The sequence below is a fragment of the Cherax quadricarinatus genome, chromosome 67, assembly GCF_038502225.1.
Source record: "Cherax quadricarinatus isolate ZL_2023a chromosome 67, ASM3850222v1, whole genome shotgun sequence".
NCBI classification, from domain to species: Eukaryota; Metazoa; Arthropoda; class Malacostraca; order Decapoda; family Parastacidae; genus Cherax; species Cherax quadricarinatus.
Window position 1 is genome coordinate 10,285,783 of NC_091358.1, and position 15,456 is coordinate 10,301,238.

The 15,456-nt window shown below is 39.2% G+C and overlaps 1 protein-coding gene across 1 annotated transcript in view; it reads right to left on the bottom strand.

Annotated features, from left to right (window-relative positions):
* The window catches only part of Appl (amyloid-beta-like protein), a 422,233-nt gene that overhangs the window by 393,485 nt on the left and 13,292 nt on the right, over window positions 1-15,456 (bottom strand). The window lies entirely within an intron of this gene.

A 15,456-nucleotide genomic window follows, 5' to 3' on the forward strand; every position in this document is an offset into this window, starting at 1 on the left:
GAACCACCAACGCTGCTCTCACAATCGAGGCTTTTTCCCCTCTGCTCTACCTAAATACAGAATGGACTTTATACACGAGATAATGAAATCCGTCACCTGAGAGACTTCAGCAAGGCGAATTTTAAGTAAATCGCTAGTGCCGTCTGGTTATTTATTCCTGTTCTAATGAACAAAGTATATACGTGCAATACTAATACTTGGGGTATCTTTAATACTGAAACAACAGGCTTCTTCAGATACACGAGACAGCAGTATTTTTAGTTTGATGTGATCAGTCCGTCAGTCTTGGTAGGTGGTGGTCAGTTCTTCATGCCTAAAGCCCACAAAAGAAGCTGGTTTACGACAACCACTCAAGAGACAATACAGTATTGTAATAAGAACATAAGAAAGAACACTGCAACAGGCCTACTGACCCATGCGGAGCAGGTCCATGTCTCCCCCCGGATTAACCCAATGACCCCACCCCGATAAGCCCAATGACCCACCCAGTCTGGTCACTTCCACTCAAGGAAGGAGCACGGCGCCAGACCCAGCAGCACAAGCTAGTCAGGTCCAACTCACACCCACTCATATATTTATCTAACCTATTTTTAAAACTACACAATGTTTTAGCCTGAATAACTGTACTCGAGAGTTTGTTCCACTCATCCACAACTCTATTACCAAACCAGTGCTTTCCTATATCCTTCCTGAATCTGAATTTTTCCCACTTGAAACCATTGCTGCGAGTCCTGTCTTGGCTGGAAATTTTTGGCACGCTATTTACATCCTCTATTTATTCCTGTTTTCCATTTATACACCTCGATCATATCCCCCCTAATTCTACGCCTTTCGAGAGAGTGCAGATTCAGGGCCCTCAGTCTATCCTCATAGGGAAGATTTCTGATACATGGGATCATCTTTGTCATCCTCCTCTGTACGTTTTCCAGAGCATTTATATCCCTTCTGTAATACGGTGCCCAGAACTGAGCAGCATAGTTTAAATGAGGCCTAACCAAGGATATATAGAGTTGAAGAACAACCTGAGGACTTCTATTATTTATACTTCTAGATATGAAGCCAAGAATTCTGTTAGCTTTATTGCGAACACTAATGCACTGTTGTCTTGGTTTTAGATTACTGCTAACCAGAACTCCTAAATCCTTTTCGCAAGCAGTAGTATTAAGATCTACATTATTTAGTTTCTATGTGGCATGGTTATTTACCTGTCCAACATTTAGAACTTTGCATTTGTCAATACTAAACTGCATCTGTCACTTCTCCGACCATTGCATCAGTCTATTCAAATCATCGTGGAGTGCTTTAGTGTCCTCATTAGAATGAATTGGACGGTCTATTTTGGTGTCATCAGCAAATTTGCTTATGTCACTACTTATTCCCTCATCTATGTCGTTTATGTAAATTGTAAACAACAACGGGCCCAACACTGACCCCTGAGAAACATCGCTTGTGACGTGCCCTCATTCTGATTTCTCCCCATTTATGCAAACTCTCTGCTGCCTATTTGTCAGCCATGCCTCTACCCAGGAAAAAATTTCTCCTATTCCGTGTGCCTTAAGTTTCCTCAATAGCCTCTGGTGTGGAACTCTATCAAAAGCCTTACTGAAGTCCATATACACAATATCATATTCATTACCATGATCTACCTCCTCAAACACCTTAGTAAAAAAAGTTAGTAAATTCGTAAGACAGGAACGCCCCTTTGTAAAACCGTGTTGAGATTCATTAATCAATCTGTACCTATCAAGATGGCTACGAATTGCTTCGGCAATTATTGATTCCATAAATTTTCCCACTATGGAGGTAAGGCTTATTGGTCTATAGTTCGAAGCCAAGGACCTGTCATCTGCCTTGTAAATAGGTATTACATTTGCCATTTTCCACTTATCAGGCACTATGCCAGTTTGTAGTGATATGTTAAAAAGATTAGCCAAAGGTATGCTAAGTTCCTCTTTACATTCCTTTAACACCCTTGCAAACAGTTCATCAGGACCTGGGGATTTGTTAGGTTTTAGTTTCTCTGTCTGAGGACCATGTCACTAGTTACCGCAATCGTACATAGTTTATCGTCCTGTTCTACATAATCTATTATTTCAGGAATACCGCTAGTATTTTCCTGGGTGAAAACTGAGAGGAAGTAGGTATTGAGAATTTCACACATATCCTTATCACTGTCAGTGATCTGACCAGAGTTAGTCTTAAGTGGGCCAATCTTGTCCCTAATCTTACTTCTGTATACCCGAAAGAACCCTTTTGGGTTAGTCTTTGAATCCCTTGCGACCTTAGCCTCATAATCCCTTTTTGCTTTTCTTATCCCTTTCTTTATTTCTCTCTTTAATTGAATATATTGATTTCTTAACTGCCCATTCCCTCTTTTGATATGCCTATATATGCCTCTCTTTTGACCAATGATATGTTTTAATCTATTGTTCATCCATTTGGGATCAATTTTGTTAGATCTAATTTCCCTACTCGAAACAAAAGTTGTCTGGGCAGCTAGAACTATGCTCTGAAAAACGTCATATTGGCAACCAAGATCACCTACCTGACCCATAGTCAGGACATCCCAATTTAGCCCACCCAGGTAATCTTTCAGTCCCATGAAGTCAGCCAAGCGAAAATCTGGGACAGAGATTTGATTGCAGTTATCTGGGTAATTCCATGATATATTGAAACTAAGTGATTTGTGATCGCTTTCCCCAAGCTCATCATTAACCTCAAGATTATTTATTAGTGAATCTTTGTTGGCAAGAACCAAGTCAAGCAGATTGTTTCCTCTAGTTGGTTGTCACAACCTGTTCTAAAAAGCAATCCTGAACCGTATCAAGAAAGTCACAAGAGTATTAAGCTATGTGACTCAAAGCTATACTACTCTTTAGCCCACTGAAGTATCTGACAACTACTATGCTACCCTTCATTGATTAACGTGACTCATCAAGAGCAAACTGTACCACACTTCGTTGTGCACATGCTGGAGTCTGCTGACCCTAGAAACCGGCTCTACCCTGACCTGGTTTATCCAGGCATGAAGCGGCAGAGGAAAATTCTAGTTGGGTAACCGAATGCTGAATAGCTTTGTCTCTAAATTACTTAACATATAAACTAAAGAAAGTATAGAGAAAGTCAGACAAACTCGTTAGCATCACAAAGAAACAAACCATATGAAGACACTCAAACCACTTAACCTTTTCTTTATCAGAACGTACAAGCTACAAGATCTAATTTAATACAGTGCAACATAAACCATTTAAAGTACAAAGTGATTTAAAACACTGGAATGAAACCTCGAGGCAAGAGATGCAACACGAACGTGTAAGTCTTGCAATTATACCAGAATGACAAAAACCACCATTCGAAGCTGTAAGTGCAAAGATAGTGCAGTCATTTAATAACCAGCAATATAGGATTCAACTAGACACTACGTAGGAGCAAAATACAGCCCTATAGCCCACAAATTTCTGACGTTAGTTTAGCAACTATGTAAGGACCAATGCACCTTCCTTAAGGAGACAAACAGTTCAAGATGTAATCAACAACACGTTATATACCTTTGATATACCTAACTTTTGATGAGTTCCGAGAGTCTTTCTACTCCCCGAGTCCGGCCATGGGCCACGCTCGTCTGGAAACACAAGAATTAGGAAAGGAAACTCGATACGACGAACTTAAAGAGGCTGGTCCTGAAGCCTTGACACCCCCCCCCCTGCAGACAAATTGGCAAGCAAGTGAACTTTCTTAACACCCACTACCATCACAGAGGTCAAGGGCCGGCTCACGCGCGAGAATCTCAAAGCCTGGCCGTACAGGCCATACCCACGACTTCCTGATTCGCTCACCACCCACTTCATGAATCTCAGGCTGTCTCTTGGTACTGTAGGACTGGAGCTACTACCCCACCTTCCTGAGATCAAGAGTAACTGCCTTCAAAGCTCCAAGACGCCATGTGAACTCTACATGATCAGAGATTCCCTCACTGTCGGACTACTACCTAATTACCAAAATAGCTACAGCCTTGCTGATCCCAAAATTACCAAGCACACCCATAACACAAGGGATTTTCCCAGAACAATAGTTATGTTGATCCTAACACATTCGTAGGAAGAGGAGTATCTTCAGATCATGAAGATCCTAAAACCCTTCAAATCAACCACAACCATAAAATCGTAAAAACCTTTCAAATGAACTACAACCATAAGATCCTAAAGCCCTTAAAATCAACCACAACCATAAGATCCTAAAACCAGACCAAACACAGCGTATTATAATTTTCAGATTTGCAGGCATCTTAAAGGTGGGTCATAGCTCAGTGGCAGCGTTTTCGGCTCCCTGAAATGTCCAATCACCTGTGACTCGAAACACTGACATGGTCTACTTACACCTCCTGCCCCTGTTCTCCCGATAAATGGGTCCAGTTCCGGGATGGTAGTCCAGTGCTGTAGACAGCGTATTCAGGTGGGGCGCAATATGCCGTAGACAGCAAGATTTTTTAATTATTTCTAAAGAAGTGTAAATTCAAAGACGTAAACAAATAAAACCCCCCCTCCAAAAATGATAAATTGAATTCAGACCTCGCGCGCAGACATAAAACTAAATACAACTTAAAGCACCAAATGAAAACACAGGCACTAATATGTGAAAAATCACTGGACGTAGCTTTATATGCCGGATTAATATACAAAGTTGCAACTACATTCTACCAACCATAACAACCTCCTTATGTAAAAGAAAAATGTCAATCAAATTAAAAAAAAAAAGGACTGCTACTACCTAAATACACTGGAGGAGCCATCTCGCAAACGCAACTTTATTACCTTAAGTAACAGTAACTCCAGTCCTGAAGGAATGAAACCCACAAAGCTGCCCTAACTACGAGATCTTCACTGCACTTCTGAAGTCTCCCAGCACAAGTTCACAGGTTTCACCACTTCATGTAGCAACACACTGCAGATGTATATACTCTTAATAAAAACAAAAATTATGATCTCATTCGTTTTCGTTCATAGTTTGGTACTGAAATTCTGTACCTTTTTACTTCCTTTCTAAAAATGCTAGCACCTAATATTTGTAACTCCTGTCAGCGAGCATCCAGGTGAAGGCTGACCCAGAATAACTGCGTATTGTAAATGCAAGACTACACACCACCATCCTATGCTGCTCACTCCTCCCACAAGCCAAAGGGCGTCACCTGATACCGAATTTCATTCACTCTCAATTCCAGGATGTCACAACCCGTAAAGGGCATACGCGTGTGTGCGCGCGCGTCTCTGCTTCCCTGTCCTGAACTCTATCAAGTGTAGCCGATGACCTGCCCATATACATTAATAGCCCACGGGATCATCGCCCAGCGATCAGTCTCGTACTACCCCTCCTAAATTTAAATTAATTATTACAAGGAAAAAACTATCAAGAATATAGAATTCAGGTGTATATTGAATATGAGCAGATGTGTTTAAAATTTGCCTGTTATCTTACTTTCCCATGAAAACACATACAAGACTTGTGTTACACACTTACACACATTAATTCATCTACGAACAGGTGGTTTTAAATAATAACAATACTGCAACTAGCCGGGGATCGAACTCGTGTTATTTTAGCCCGCCTCCTGGGAAGGAGGCGGGCTAAAATAACACGAGGAGGGAAATAACACGCCAGGAGGGAAGGAAAAACAAAATGAGATATCTGACGTATGACAGGACCTCCCCGGTGGTTGGCTACTAACCTACAAAGAAATATATAGCAGAAATACATTATGGATTTTTGTTTTTTGCCAAGTTTATATATATATATTGCTATTTTTTTTAAGCATACCGACCGTCTGTCACCAAAGAAGGGTGATCCAAAAAAGAAGAAACACTCACTATCAACTCACTCCAGTCTTGCCAGAGGCGCGCCGATACGACAACTCGTATGCCCCTCCAAACTGTAATATCCCTACCCCTCCTTCAAAGCGCAGCCACTGTACTTTCCACCTCCAGGACTCGAGTCCGGCTAACCGGTTTCCCTGAATCCCTTTATAAATTTTACCCTGCTTACACTCCAACAACGTCATAAAAATCACTTGCCTCCACTCCACTCGCTCCTACCACGCCTGTTGGCTATTCAAGCTCCTAACATAAAAAAAAAACTCATTTTCCCCCCTCCCTTCAATCTTTCCTAGGACAACCCTTACTATCCCCCTTTACAGATTTGTACAACCTCGAAGTCATCCTATTTTGTTCTAGCCTCTCTAAATGTCCAAACCACCTCAACACTACCACTTCAGCCCTCTGGATAATTATTTTAGTAACCCTGAACTTCCTCCTAATCGCCAAGCTACGATATTCACACCACACACATATTCATTCAACACACTGCCCTCTGACATGACATCTCCACTGCCTCAAGCCGCCACCTCCTCACTGCAACATTCCATAACTCACGCTTCACACCCATATAAGTGTTGGTACCACTGCTCTCTCATACATTCCCCTTTCTGTTTCCATGGAAACTTAAGTCTCCACAGATACCTCAATGCACCACCCACCTTTTTTTCCCCTCGTCTCTCATAGACCCATCTACCGATAAGTCTGTGGAAAATAATTTCCCAATATTATGCTGTGTAAATAAACCTGATTAAAAGTGTATTTTTAAAAGAAGAGAATGGAGCCGACAGGGAGGTTCTGCGCCTGTGCAGAAGAGGCTCGCCAGTGTTGTTTGAATTTGGATTAGAAACGTTAGTGAAATGGGAAGAATTTTCGTGCTCTAGAGGTAAAATTGGGCGGACACCTCTCAAATAGGAGCCGAAATTGTTGGATGTGCATTCCTGCATAACCTGAGATATCAGACGACTGGACAAGACAGCTCCAGGAACCTCAGATAAGTCTGTTTAACTCTGGCCAGTGTTATTTCATGTATAGACAGTGAGGTCTTCTGAGTATGATACACCTTAATCTCCAGTCAAATTGGTGAGTGATATTAAGATATATTCTTACGTAAATTGTATATATATAATCATTTATTAATTTTAATATACAGTCCACAAATTTATATATTTACCAGAATTCCTGGTGATACATATTTCATTTGTAATTAATAGGTCTAGAGCAACTTGTGGATATGACAGTTGTAGGTATCGAAGGGGAACATTTTTGCGACCTAGGTGTCCCAAATTCCTACTTGTCTATGTAAATTTGATAAATAATAATTATCTTTATCATTTACTGTTATGTACATAATGAGTTACATTCAGACAAATGCAATTTTCCACAAAGTCCACTCCCTAGTATCTGAAGACATTCACTTCCTCCATACTCCCTCCTCCCAATATGATATCCAATCTTTCATTGCCTATTTTTTTTTTTTTTGCTGTCATCACCATGCCTTTTCCTATGTTCACTTTTAACTTCCCTTTTTAGATACACTCCCAAATTCATCCACCAACCTTTGCAACTTCTCTTCAGAATCTCGCAAAAGCACTGTGTCATCGGCAAAAAGGAACTGTTAGAATTCACACTTTGTATTGGAGTATTATTATCAAGAAAACACTACTCGAATGGGTCACATCACTAAACATCATAAAAAAGGAGAGTGAAGGGCAAGTGACAAGGGTAAATCGAAGTTTATGTACTTATTGCGGAACTGAGAGCAGTTAATTTCTCAGTTTAATGAGCAAAACATAAATGATTCAAGTTTCAGTATCTCGTATGAGATGCGTTTTCTTATGCATTTTTTCATTACACTATGTCTATTTCAATTCTTTATCAACTGCATCATGGGATTTTCAACATAAATTCACTATCGATCGTCATTTTCCCCACGACTGAACACCTGTAGCAAAAAGTTCCACTACCAGCATTACAATAGTTATCAAGGCCAAACATTTAAAAACTAATTCTCTCGGATTCATATTAACATTTATGGCTATGAAAGTATATTTTAAATATTAACATATACACGAGTATATATTGATATTAAATATTAAATTGTATTCAGAATCCCCCCCCCCCATACATGTCAATGGGATTAGAACAGGATCTGCATAGGAACAATATTGACATACCCACGCCTGAGGCTAGGCTTCCTTGTTGCTCGCTGCTTACCCGCACTATACATCATCATAGTGCGAGGGATCACGAAAACAATTGGAATTTCACATTTTCTTCACTTTTGTTATTTTGCATACTGTGATATCACCTGTTTACTGTGATCTTGTTGCATTACAGTATATGTGCGGAAAGTTCGTAATAAACAAATATAATTTAAATGAGGTAACGAATGTAGAACCCGCGGCGTAACGAGCCTAGGATTAATATCCTACCGGGTAAGACTTCTGCAACACACTGTGATATAGTCGGACAAATGCAACTGAAATCAACACAAAAATCTTCACAAATTGAAATGATCTTATCCTGCTCGTGTATCCAACAAGATTCAAATACATTCCACAAACAGAAGTCAGGATGAAACTCAGACATGTCTTCCCATCACAGCTCTAAAGTCCACTAAGATGTTCGAGTTTGTATTACTTCTCTCCCAGATTATTATATTCATGGGATGACACTAAGTCCATAGGGGTCATACAGCGCTCGGGAAATGGCAGGTACTCAGGTTTGATTCAAAGAAGTGAAATGTTCCAATTCCAAAGACCAAAAGTCCTCTTGTTGCCTCCCTTGAAGAGATGTGTGCATTTTTTTTTTTTAAGAATATTAAACTATTACGATTGTAGATGAATGGTTCAGAGAACCGATACGTTGATAAATTAAACACATGTGCAACTCTTGGGTATCTATATTGAGGAAACGTTTCGCCACACAGTGGCTTCAGCAGTCCATACAAAGGAGAATCTTGAAGAACAGGAGGAGAATGAGGTAATCAGTCCCTCAACCTTGAGTCGATGTGGTCAGTCCATCAATCTTGAATAGAATACGGCATATATGTGGAGAAACAGCTTATAAACCGTAGGCAGGAGAGGTGCAGCAGTCATAGGTGGTGTCACAATTGTCCTATGTGGAAGTAGGTCGTGCCCAAGGGTTAGGCAAGCGAAGAATTCCAAGTATTAAGATCCCAAGAAGTTGCAGTGTCTGACAGGATTGTAGATGAATGGTTCAGAGAACCGACACGTTGATAAATTAGACACATGTGTCTAATTTATCAGTTTCCTCAATAAAGATACAAAAGAGTTGCACATGTGTCTAATTTATCAAACTATTACGATAATCATGAATATCAGTCAACGAACATAAAGCACCTATCCTACCTAAGATTGTAAAAAAAAAAAGAATTCTTTAGAAAACACTAGGAATTTTATAGCCGTTTATACGTCGGATTGCGTGCGGCCGGCGGTAACAGTCTGGTTGATCAGGCCCAGATCCACAGCGAGGCCTGGTCATGGACCGGACCGCGGGGACGTTGATCCCAGGAACACCCTTCAGATATACTCCTTGTAGACATTTTTCAGAAAAAAAAAAAAAACTGGTATACCTTACCTTCGCTGTAATGAATACTTGTACACCCCTCCACTTGTGTCGAAACAGTGTCGTGATTTAATCACAAGCACTATACATTCGCTTGCTGCGCTTTCTCCAAGTTCATTGTCCAACCGTAATTGAATCGTGAAGGGTTGTCTTATCCTGAATACTCATTGGCTGTCTTACAACGGGCAGTAAATGAGTGCCATCTGCAGCCCAATCACACCTCGTCAGCCTTAACACACCATCTCCTTTCAAATGCTTATTAGGTGTTTCATTCACAATAGTCAGTTCAATTTCCCACTGATTGCGCTACCCATACCTTATTTTCCAATGATTGTGCTACCATACCTTATTCCTCACTGACTTCGGTACCCTGAACTTGCTCTAAACGCATCAGTACATCTTTCCGAAGTATGTATCTGTACCTTTTCCGAAAATATTACACAACTAACGAATTACCAAGCACAGAACCGTAAACACTTGAAAATTCTCAAGTGAGAAGTATAATAATAATAATAATAATAATAATAATAATAATAATAATAATATTATCCAAGTCATTACACGCACATATACAGGGCGTTTAAAAAAAGATGGACCCAACCAGTATGGCCACATGATTTAAAGGTCGCCTAAACACACGCCAGATAGTCGTATGAGGGATCGCAAGTTCTCGGCTGTCACGACGAGTGGACTTGCGATCCCTCATACGGCTGTCTGGCGTGTGTTAGGCGACTGTGTATTAATATCTAACCGTAACATCGTAAGGTGCGTATCTCAGCGAAGACTGGGTAACAGTACAAGACAGCAAATTTACCGAGATAAAAATGTGTATTAATAATTCGAGTGTCGACTCCGTATCTGAAATCAGAATTATCAAAACATGTAAGGATTTTTAGTTACAGAAAACTGGAAATTAATTTGTCACGTGGCTACACTGGACTGCGTGCAGCCCACACAAACAGGAGGCAGCTATCCTCAGAACAGTCCACAGATAATCTCATAGTATATGCACTGCGAGGTGTATATCACTGTATATTCCAAGTAATTTCAGTATATACTGTATACCGCGAGGTACCTCTATATTCACCAGGAGTCGCATCCCACTTGGAGGTGTGCATTTCGGTGTATATACACCGAGAAATGTGCATCTTATTGTGTAAGAACAGAAGTGTGTATCCACTGTGCGGTTCATTTCTCATTAAATATACACCGAGAGGAATGCATCTCAGTGTGCCGTGGTGTTCATGTCAGTGATTATAATGTATATACACCGAAAGGGCTATATTATCAGTATATATATATACAAGGTATATCAGTGCATATACTCTAAGATTAATCCCTATTTCAGGTATTAAAGTATGCTTGCCGTTAGTGTACACTGTGCAGCAACTAGTTCACAATAAATACAATATTGAAATGGATAACGGGAGTCACATTGTCATAACTCGGGTTATAGGCTGTCGTGGGAGCCCCTTCTCACGCCTCATTATCTGAATGCTTTACATTCAGATAATGAGGAGTGAGGAGGGGCTCCCACGACAGCCTATAACCCCGAGTTATTGTTCCCTGTTGGGCCATGAACGAGGGTGGAGCCACCAATCACCCCCCCCCGTCCCCAATCTCAGTAATTACCTATTATTCTTTAACAAGCTCACAACCGAAGAACCAGATTTCGATCAACAAGCAAGCAGAGACTAATGGGAAAAGTCTCCTTACACCTAACTTTTTTTTTCCACTTAGCAACAGACAAACGTAAGACAGCCGGCTGTTGTGAAAAGCATCCTCGGAAAGAGAGCTTCACAGAAATAAGGCATGTTGCTTGGTTTTCCTGCAGTATCCTGGGCTATTTATTCTTCGGTGTTTTACCAAATAGCTTAAGAGTGTAATAAAAAAAATACACTCTGCAGAGCAAACTTTCATTGGTACAACGTTTCGCTGTATAAAATTTTTCAAATCAAATTTGATAAGAGCTCGGTAGAGAAAAAAGTGCCAATAAAAGCATGTTCTGCAATACGTTTCATTCCTACGATGCTAATCCGAAAAAAAAATTTTTTCACTGGTAGTGCTAACGAAGAAACACGACGACCTTTTGACTCCAGCATAATAATATGATCTTCAATTATTTTTATAGGGTGGATGAGCAAGTATTCTGAAGATCTCTGTCAAATGACCAAAAAAATCCACTGAGCAAGCCATCAGTGGAAATATCCTCATTTCTCCTGACAAACCACTCAACTGGCCGCCACTGCCGCAAATACCACATAAACCATTTTACTTAAAAGGACTGGTTTTAACTCCTTTAAACAAGTTGCATTTGAAAACATTAAAGACAAAATTAAGCCAGCGAATTGAGAGTGGTTCTTTACAGTTAGCATTTTTATGAGTACTATCTTTGTCTTTTTATAATGCCATTATCGTGTGAGCATTGACAGTGACAATGGCTGTAAACCTTATGGTCGTGCATAAATAGCAGGTTGTCCCATTAAGCTGGATCCAATATACAGCTGACGTCATAACTTCACGTTGTACATCGTTCTCTTACTCATTATCCAGCGTCAGTTTCTGAACGTTCAATGCTTACAGTAATCTGTATATTTTTATTTCAGGTTTCGTATGGCTATAATTATGCATTTGTGAAAAACGCAACATTAAAACTTGAACGTCTTTCAGACGTTGTGGGAGAACGGACTAACAAATCATACGGTAACAAGGTCGTTGAATTTTTACAAGGAGCTGAACAATTATATTTACAAAAATGCGCTCAACCCGTACGGATCATAAAGCGCCAAGCGTTACACGAGGGTCTGACATGGTCACAATAACTTGGAAATGATTCTGTGACCGGTTTCAAGAGGCTCCCTACTCCCAAAGCCAGGCCTAGGGCAGAGCTTTTGTCTGAGCTTATATGGTCAACCAGGTTGTTGCTGTTGGCAGCCCGCTGCTCCATATATCTATCACAGCCTGGTTGATCTAGAAGATAATGTAGAAGATAATGATTCAGTTTCCTCATGAAGGCTTAAAATTATTCCGGAAGTTACTGATATCTTCTGCTAGTATGTGGAATCTAGGTCCACTTACGTTAATACAATGTTCTTGTATTGTGTTCATGGTGTCCCTTTTCACGGAGTTTGTTTTACACTTCCTCACATATCTCCCACTCTAGTGTGTAGGTTAGGGATTCGGCCGTCTTGTATCGTCCACGTAAATATCATATACTACATCTCTCTCTTTTCTGCTCCAGAGTACATATTCAGCACTTTGAGGCATTACCTGTAGTTTAAATGTTTACTGATTCTTGTGAACAACTTTTATTATGAATCACCGAAAATTACGGCACTTTTCCCTTTAAAACGAGGTTCATAAAGTGAGTTCAATTTTAACAAATGATAATTTGTAGATTTCTAAGAAACTGTGGTAGTGTAAAAAATGCAAGAATGGCTTTTAATATGTACTGGACACATTAAGTAGCTTAACTATCATGTATAAATTTTAATTTGCCATTTCTATTAAACAGTTTCCCGTGTAATAACTACAGAATGCCTCTTCTGATCAGCTTCAAACTCTAAATCTTAATTGCAAGTATTTTTGTATTTTGAGCTTTATTTTGTATCTGAGTTCTATTTTATTAAAAGAAAATCCAGTTTGGTAATACTGCTTTAAAATAGAAGTTTTACCAAACTGGATTTTCTTTAAATAAAAATAATTTTTTTATTATGATTGTAGAGAATTTGAAATACATGAGAAACAAAGCTTGTAAAAAAATAACATTTTCAGGGCTTTAATATATTTAATACATGTACATATAATGAGAGCAACAGAATGCCTCTTCAGTTTAGCTTCAAAGCTAGTTTTTCTTAATGGAAAATCTGAATTAGAGCTGGGCTATACATGTCTAATTTGCCATTTTTATCGAAGGAACTGGGGTACTAATTTCCATGTGATGACTTGTCAATTATTTTTCTAATTCTATTCATATCTCCATGTCTGATATTTAATGGCATTTTCAGCTTATACCGCACTCTGCACTACTCCAGTCTTCTAAATTGAGGTACTGGGAACAGAGTTATGTAATACAGGGATACCGTTATTCGATCATGCAGCAACCAAAATACACCTATTGGGTTTAAATCCTATCAATTACATGAGGGCTATTAAGGCTGTTTATAACCTTTCACTACCAGTCAGGAATACTTTAATACCAAAAAAAATAACTCAGTGCATGTAGATATACACACATCTTGATGTCTATAACCTTTACATAACAGTATCAGTGTTATGCTACATATATAAACTCACAGCACAAATTATATTTCTGAGTGTGGTGTTTTGTAATCAGTAAGTAGTTCAAGTGTCTCCTGACAAAGATGTCAGTTGAAAACCCGATAAGTGGTTAAGCATGCACTGACTCACTGGAGCTAATTTTTACATACTTTTTAAAAACAGAATTACCACATAATAATGTGCTTTGTGATTGTTCACCCATGTCTTCCTACCTTCTCTTGCAATTTATTAATGAACCAAGCAAACTGTAATCTTCTGCTTGTGAAATTTCTTAGTTGTGTGTTACGTCACTGATTATTATTTTCATAGTCAAGTGCCTAACCTGCGAGTCATAAACATCTAAAGAACAGGAGTAACTAGGTTTGACCAAAGAAATGCGAGGGTAGTTCCAATTAATCAGATCAAGAGCCCCTAACCAGCATCAAAGCACTCATCCCTACAAAGGTTACTGAACACACAGTGGAATGCTTGGCGATATCCTCATCGTCCTACTGAAGTCTCCCAGATCAAGGCGACAGATTTCATTACCTTATGTATGAACCCCATCCTGTGTGATGGCGTGCAAGAGGATAACCATTCTACATGATGGGTGTGTTAGGTAAACACAGTCAGCTCTTGTAAAATGCAGTACAGGTTGGAGGATTACTATATTCATGAAGTGCTAAACTCATTATTCAGGCTGTTGCTACCAGCATAACCATAACAGCTTGGTTTGTCAAGGAATAGTATAAAATACCAACAAATTGGACACACACACACACTATTAGGATATTGTATCGAGGAAAAGTTTTGCAGTAAAATATCCGGACACTCAATGTGTCCTGGCTTATCTGGCTTATCTGGCTTATCTGGCACATGTGGTTTGATCCTCTGCCTTTATCTCCTTGTTATACCTGCAAGCAGAAAGTAAAGTCTTGGACCACGGAGGACAACTTGTTTTACTGAAGTCAAAATACAATGGCTCAAACAATTTACAATTAACCAACAATTCAGAGGTAACAATTCGTTGTTTTCGGTCCATCCTGAACTATTATCAAGTCATGACTTAATAATGGTCCAGGGCAGACTGATGCATTGTCAAAAAGTTACTGTCCAAATTGTGGGAGCATCATGTATCAATACAAACTGTGAATGAGATTTATTGCATTGCTGCAAAATGCACATTTTTTTCCCCAAAAAAATTTAGCTACACACTCCTTCCCACTCAATATGTGGAATAGCAATGCTCTCTATTTTACTGAAATAACCATCTCTTGAGCACTCTCATTTCGTGTATTCACTTAAAGGCAAAGTTCACCGGCTAGGGAGCTGATATCATCTATTCATTATTATCCAGAATACTATGAATCGATGCTCATGATTCATTTCGCATACAACCAACAAGAGTTTAGAACAGACATGCTGCAGAACAAACTTTTATTAGGACAATGTTTCCTGCAGGGCAGATCTTAAGCTTAAGTCATGTGATAAGAGTGAAATGTCAAAAAAAAAAAAAAAAAAAATGTCTTTTCACAATTTTTCTCTTTCAAGCTGGGAAATTAATTAAAACACTGATTTTCTCATATTCAATGAAAACTGTAACACTGTAAATTATACAAACCCTTTCTATCTTTAATAGTGATTTATGTTGAGTTAAGATGTGTGCAATTATGTACATAAAATGAAATCAATATTGAGAATATGTTATTAATGGGAAAAGCACTAAACTAGTAAGGTTCAT